The sequence below is a fragment of the Sciurus carolinensis genome, unplaced genomic scaffold, assembly GCF_902686445.1.
Source record: "Sciurus carolinensis unplaced genomic scaffold, mSciCar1.2, whole genome shotgun sequence".
In the NCBI taxonomy this organism is placed as follows: Eukaryota; Metazoa; Chordata; class Mammalia; order Rodentia; family Sciuridae; genus Sciurus; species Sciurus carolinensis.
Genome location: NW_025920226.1, coordinates 36,412 through 44,132, shown reverse-complemented (window position 1 = coordinate 44,132; position 7,721 = coordinate 36,412).

Here is a 7,721-nt window from a genome sequence, read left to right as displayed (position 1 = left end):
CGCTTCTCTCTTGCAGTTTGTAATAGTCCTCCTTCTGTATTTTTAGCATTAACTATAATGTTTATGGAGAGGTTCCTTTCTGGTCATTTCTATTTGGCATTCCATTATCATTTAAAGATTGGGAAATTTTCTTCTGTTACTTCACTGAATAAGTTTTGTATGCCTTTAACCTGTATCTCTATTCCTTCTTCTAGAACTATGAGTCTGTTTTATTATAGCTAAATTTTTTTTTTGTGCTTAGGGATTGAACCCAGGGCCTTGTGCATGCAAGGCAAGCATTCTACCAACTGAGCTATATCCCCAGCCCTGAGTGTTTTTTTAGTTTAAACTATTTTTTATTTGTTCTAATTTGTTGTACATGACAGTAGAATGCATTTATACATTCTGATAGATCATACATAAGTAGAGTATAATCTCTCATTTTTCTGATTGTACATATTGCAGGATCACATCAGTCATGCAGTCGTACATGCACATGAGGTAATAATGTCTGTTTCACTCTGCTATCCTTCCTTCCCCCACACCCCTTCCCAACCCTTCACTCCCCTCTACCTAGTATAGAGTAACTATTCTTCCCTACCCCTCCCTGCTTCTTGTGAATTAGCTTTTGCATATCAGAGAAAATATTCAGCCTTTGGTTCTTTGGGTTTGGCTTATTTACTTAGCATGATGTTCTCCAACTCCATCATTTACCAACAAATGCCATGAGTCTTAAGCTTGATCTTTTTAATGTTGTTCCAGAGTTTTGATATGAACATACTGTTTATAGTTTCTTGGTAACCCTTCCTTATTAATAAGTCTGAATGCTCTAGTTCATCCACCCTTTGTTCAAACTCTGAAAATTTGTTTTCTGCTTGGTCTAGTCTATTGGTGAGGCTTGGAACTGGGGTTTTATCTTGACTTATTGAGTGTTTTATTTCCATGACTTCTGTTTGTTTGTTTGTTTTCCCAGAATCTCTTTTTATTAAATGGCTCTTTCATATTGCATTGTCTTCCTTAATTTATTCATCTGCTTATTTGTATCTTCTTTGAATTCATTTAATCATTTTTTAAAATACTTTTAATTGTGGATGGACACAATATCTTTATTTTTATATATTTCTCTTTCTGTGGTACTGAGGATTGAACCCACTGCACCACATGTGTGATTCAAGCCTTCCACCACTGAACTATGTACAACCCAAGCCCTCATTTGATCATTTTAATAATCAGTTTTTAAACTTCTTTGTTCCAGCATTTTATCTCCATTGGTATTTATGGATTTGGTTCCTTGGGAGTTATGAACTTGAGGAGTCATGTTGGTTTGTTTCATGCTTTTGTGTTTATGTCTTGAGACTTCCATATCTGTTGAACTGGTGATCTCTTCCAGTATTATGTGGGGGTCTTATTAGTGAGTAGTCTTCTTTTTACATTGTGTCCTGGGATATTGGTTTGTTGTGTAGTGTTGAGATTTATTGCAAAGGGAGGTTATGCTGTAGTTTCCCTGAAGCTCCTTAGACTGTGTTTGGTGGGTTTTGACTCTGAGTTCTTTGTCAGAACCCAAGGGATTTGCTTTCTTTGTAGGCCTTCTGTGAGTGAAGTCCCTCTGCTAGTTCAGGCAAGTATGATATAGTCAGTGGAGCTTACAAAGTGTATTTTACATGGCTGTTTCTCCAGTACTTGTTAGCAGTGTACAGTGTAAGAGGACTTAGGTGCAGCCCGTGCTAGGGTCTGTTCATGGCGGCATGGTAATGACAGCCGTGTTATTTCTCTGTTGTTGCTCAGGGGCTGTAGAAGTCTTCAGCCCACCCCTGACATCTGTGTATACTTGAAGCCAGGTTGTCTGCTGGGTGCTTTTCCCCACCCTATTTTTAAGTTGAAGGAACCATCAAATGTTGAGCAAGACTCAGTCCTGGATAGACTCAGGTACACTTTCTCTCAGCTGGGTCAGGGCTAAAGTTCAGGGTCATAACATCCATTGTGTTCCAGGTGCTGGGCTTAATCCATAGTGCTGGTTTGAGAGGAGAAAATGACCACCCGTAACAACAAACAACTTGATAGCAAATTATATATCACCATACAATAAAAACATATAAAAAGGAACCTCTACAACCCCACTAACCAGAGAGAAGAAAGGGGTATTCCTAATATAGAATAAGTTAAAAATTAGACCTTAATGAAAGTAAAATTAATATCGAAATAGCTGGGCACATTGACTCACACCTATAATCCCATCTACTCTGGAACCTGAGCCAGGACTATTTGAAGTTTGATATTAGCCTGGGTGTTTAATGATACTCTTTCTTTCCTTTCTTTCCTTTCTTCCTTTCCTTTCTTTTTTCTTTCTTTCTTGTTGTTGATGGACAGAATGCCTTTATTTTATTTTATTTTTTAATTTTATATGGTGATAAGGATCAATCCCAGTGCCTCACACATGCTAGGCAAGTGCTCTGCCACTTAGCTACAGTCCCAGCCCTGATACTCTGTCTTAAAAGTAAAAAATGAAAAAAACTTGTAGCTCCGTGGAAGAGCAACCCTGGGTTTGATCCTTAGTACTGTGCAAAAAAAAGTACTGGATAAAATTTTAAAGAGAGGAAAGAGAAGAAAGGAGAAAAATTAAAAGAAAGAAAAAGGAATAAAAATGAGAAAGTAGAGACAAGAGCAAAAATCCAGTTAAATAACTAAAACTTTTAATAAAATTGTATAAAAGTATTTAAAAAGGGGAAAAAAAAGAACAAAATTAAAGGAAAATTAAAGAATGTCGTATTCCTCCTTGCCAAGATATTTAAGATGGAGACACTTCTTTCCGAGACCTCAAGTTTTTGTCCTTTGCCAGGTGTGGGGATGCTGTGGGTGCTGGTGGCAGTGTGACGTGTTCCTTTTCAGCTCCAACTCAGGCAGGCCAAGCCAGTTAGGGCAGTGTGTGGACTGAGCTCAGCCTTCCCTTGCCCACCAGCCTGGGCTAGGGCAGAGTTTCCTGCAGCAGGGCTACATTCAAGACGGAAGTCTGATTTTGCGTCAGGAATGGGGTTGCAGTGACAGCTGGAGCCATCCCCCAACCTCTCAGCCTCCACACCTGTGAACCAGTCTGGTTTGCTCACCCAGGGTCCCGAGATCTTCAGTCTCTACTCTTGGGCATGTGGCAAATATCCAAACTGTAGTGGTTTGTCGTCTGCCTCTGAGCGTGGAAGACCAAATCAGTGGGATCTGCACTGGGGTGGGGAGACCCTGAATGAAGAGACTTGCCAGGTCAAGCCACGGTGCTCCTGGACCCAGCCCTCTTGTAAGTCCACACACAGCTTCTCTCCCTCCTTTTGAAGAGATTCAACCATAAATTTTATTTATAAGTGTCTTCTTGCTTCTCTCGGCCTCATAGACCACATTTCTCACTGCCTAGAATCCTCAGCAGTCAATTCCTGAACCCAAACTGACTCTCAGAGTGGACACCTGCTGGAACAGAGAAGAGGAGGGGATATTGGATCTTGGAGATATAAAAAATGCAGGGGTTTCTGATCTCCCATGCAATAAACTCAGACGGTGGGATCCATCTTTAGATGTCTCCTCATTATGGCAATTGGTGAATTTCCTGCAAAGTGCAGTGAATCTCTTCTCTCTTGATAGCTTGCTATGTAGATCCCAAGTTTCTTTTTATTTTAAAGCACCATATCTTGGGGTTTTGCCTGATCACTGGCTCCTTGTGTTTGTACTCCAGTACTTTTCTATGGCCCCTACCTCAACATGCAGCTGCACAGCTTCCATTTTGGTTCAGTCTCGTAGAGCGGTAGGAAAGCCTTGAGTGCCTCTAATGTAACATATTCTGGAGTTCTTGATTCCGGTTTTCTCTAAACTTGCATTTAGGCACATACAGGTAAGAAAGCATTTGGTGGATGGAGGCTTATTGTAGGAGGCTAGGATTAGACAATCAGTATGTGTTGTTAGTATATCTTTTTTATTGACAGATGATTTGGATATCCACTCCTCTGGAGATAAAGTTGGTTCCTTGAAATGTTATCCTAATGAAAGAAAACACTGTACAACTTTTTTGCACTCCATTCAAGCACTTAAATGTGAGTTGGTATTCTGAATTATCACTGTTATTTTTCACTCAGTACCTCAAGAAACTGAGAAAGGGAAAAGGGCAAATTGTACTTGTGTTTGCTTTTCCTTGAGGGGATGAATAAGAAGTCTGGGGCCCACTGAATAGTTGAAGAGACTAATTTATTAATTTTTGCTGAGAATTTCTTATTAAAGCATAGACTTGTGTTTAGTGGCATAATGCAAAGGTAAATTATTTGCCTAATTTAAGAGATAAAAAATTATTTATGTGTGTATTCATCCACACAGAAGGAAATGAAAAGTGTTCTCTTATCTTTAAAAAAGGAACTTAGAAAGAAACTGCAGTTTAGGATTTTGGGGTAGCGACTTTCAAGCCAGTGTGTGTTGTAGATCCAATATGTTAAGATCCAATATGTACATGAAGTAGTTGGGAGAACCATTGAAGGGGATATTGTAACCAAAAATGTATCATGCAGTACAGTGCTAAACAGGGTTGTAGTTTTATAAAGGAGATAATGGTGAAATGAATGTTCAATTGAATATTTAATGATAAGTTTTTGGGTAGAAGAACTACTGTGGGTATCAAGAAGAAAAAACATTTTGAAATAATGTAAAACCGTAAAGATGTGTGCATACACAAAATGAAATGTTGAAATAAAGAATTGTGCTTAAATATCTCTATATTAATAACATAACCATATCTGGGAGGTTGAATATTTTAAATAAATTGCCTCTTTTTCTCCTTAAATGAATTGATTCATGTAAAGCACTTTGAACATTGCTGGATATATAATAAAATACTCAAATATTAATTGTTATCATTATTGTTGGTGCTCTTTCATTTGTCATTCACAAAATAATCAATTCAAGACCAGGACATGAAGTAGATTGAATGTAGAATAAGAAAAGTAGAAAATACTTAAAAATTATAGCTTCATAGAAATTATGTTCTAATGTTTAACTGATATTTTAATCATTTTAAGTTTATATAAGTGAGATGGGTAAAATTCCAAGTTGTAATTTGAAGGTCTTGGGTTATGAAGGTTTTCGCACCATTGGACCTTTTTCATGGTTCCTGTCTACAATCTACCTAGAAGTGCCCTGTCCAGCACAGTGGCTACAGACCATACGTAGCTATTGAGACCTTGAAATGGGGCTGGTCCTAATTTAGATACTGTGAGTCTAAAATACACATTGTATTCCAAACACTTAGCATGGATAAAGGAAAGTAAAATGCCTTCATAATAATTTTTATATTGATTTATGTTGAAGTGGTAACATTGTAGTTTACCATATTAAGTAGACTATATTGTTAAAGTTTACCTCTTTCTTTGTTTTTAGTGTTCTGCCAGAAAATTTTAAATGACCTATGTGTCTTGCATTGTATTCCTTTTGAAAAGTGCTACTCTAGAAATTTCTAGTCTAAGATGATATTTTAAGAGAAACCTGGGATTATAGTTCTGTTTCAGTCTTTACTAGTTATTACTAGTAAAAATAGTACTAGTCTTTACTTTGTCAGTTACTTAACTTCTCTAGAGTTCAGTTTTCTTAGGGTAAATTTATTTCTTTACCTAAAATAGATAACAGTATGTGCTGTATCTCTCTCACTGAATTATTGGGGATTAGCAGAAAAAATTGGCAGTTCTAGAGCATTCTAGAGATATATGTCATTTCAAATCAGGCCTATGTAGTGACTAGAAGAGGTTGAAGGATGCTTAGTGGGTCATCAAAATCAATAATGGTTAATTTTTACTTTTTTGTCTTTTACATGTTTATTTTTTGCATTTAAAACTGTTTGCTTTTCACATTTTTCCTCATTTGTTATGCTGCTAATATTTAAAAAGAAATTTTATTCTTTTCAAATGCTATAGTAAACTGCCAGGTTTCTGTAATAGACGTGTTTTTAAAGCCTACATGATGAACTGGATTCTTTTCATGATTTGAAGAATCAGGAAACAGAAGAAGTAATTGAGAATGATCATAGAGTTAGTACCTCCAAAATAACCAGTCTTTTAAATAAATGGAAAATGTAAAAAACATATATATATATGTATATATATTTTTTCATTTAAATAGTAATTTTGGGGCTGGGGCAATGGCTCACTGGCAGAACACTTGCCTAGCATGTGTGAGGCACTGGGTTCGCTCCTTAGCACCACACAAAAATAAATAAAATAAAGGCATTCTGTCCATCTACAACTACAAAAAAATTTTTCAATAGTAATTTTGTTAGTACACATAAAACTTGCCTCTTAATAATAACACTGGTCCTTAGGAGTATTTCTGCTTTCTGGGTATTTGTGTGCTATAAACTTTTGTAAACCATTAGATGGTTACTGTGCTTGTTATTAACTAGAGAAGAGAAAAGTGAACTTCATTATTTTCCTTTTGTATGCCTGTGTTTTCAAAACTTCTCAAGATAAGTTAGCAACAATATTTCTGTGATGCCTTCAATTCTTTTCATGTCAGTGGTTGTTAGAAAGTGAGAAAATGATTGTGGTAGTCTTTTCCTAACCCTAATATTTTGAGAAAACAGTACAGACTACTCACAGTATGGCTTCCTCGACACTGAACTCGTAGCAGCTCTGTGAACCTGCCCTCCTTTCATAGCTTTGTCAGGATTTCATGCAAAGAGGCAACCTTCAGTGATGGAGCCTTTAGCCTTTTAGCTGTAAGGATTCCAACCTGTTGCTGATGCCCTTTTTTCCTGCAAATAAGTTGTCTGCACACAATACATACTCATTTCCCCCTTTCTCCCCTCTCCTTCATCCCTTTGACATATGGATCTCAATGTTTGAAGACAATGAAGATTCCTTCAGCTTGGAATTGGGCCTTCCCACTAAAAACATAGATTAAACTATTTTAAATGCTAAATATATGTGAAAGTTGACCAAAAATGTAAGGAGTGCTCAAGCCAGAAATTGGTGAGGTGGGAACTTGGAGAGGCAAGCCAAACACTGAACTGGTCTTACTTTTAGTGTATTTACTGAACTGAATGACGTGAAACTTTTCTTTCTTAAAATTAATTCATGGTCTGTCTAAGATGGTGGGCTCTATTAAGCTAATGCAAGTTAAAAACCACGGCTAGAGAGCATTTTATGTTCTAATTATCAGAAGAAAATGAATTCTGATGGTGCAGTGTTGGCAGGAACGTGAACTGAGAGCAACTCACTTATCCACTGCCTTTGGGAGTAAATTAATGGAACCACTTTGGAAGAAAATGGCATCAGTAGTAAAGTTGAAGCTGTGCATATAGCATAGTCCATGTATGCTACAGTCATATGCCCCAGAAAAGCTCGTGAACTTGTGTGTCAGATGCATGGCTCTGTAGCGTCTGTATAGCTGTAGCAGCTCAAGTACCCCTCTGTGGGAGGAAGTTGTCATGTGTTTATAAAATAGGATAAAGTTGTGAAAGTTTTGAACCCATCATTGTGAAATCATCATGGGTAGATTTCAGAGAACTTGTTACTATTTAAAGAAGGAGGTTATACAAATTATTACAGACATATTGTTGAAATTGGGCAAAACAAATAAGAACTGTATGGGGGGGTATGTGTTAAAATTGCTTTAATATTTCTTTTAATTTAGACAACTTTTGTTACAAATATTAACTCATTAATTTTATGAATTAATGGGTTTCCCTGACTTTCCCATACATGCATATATCATGTTTGAATTGTGTGCAC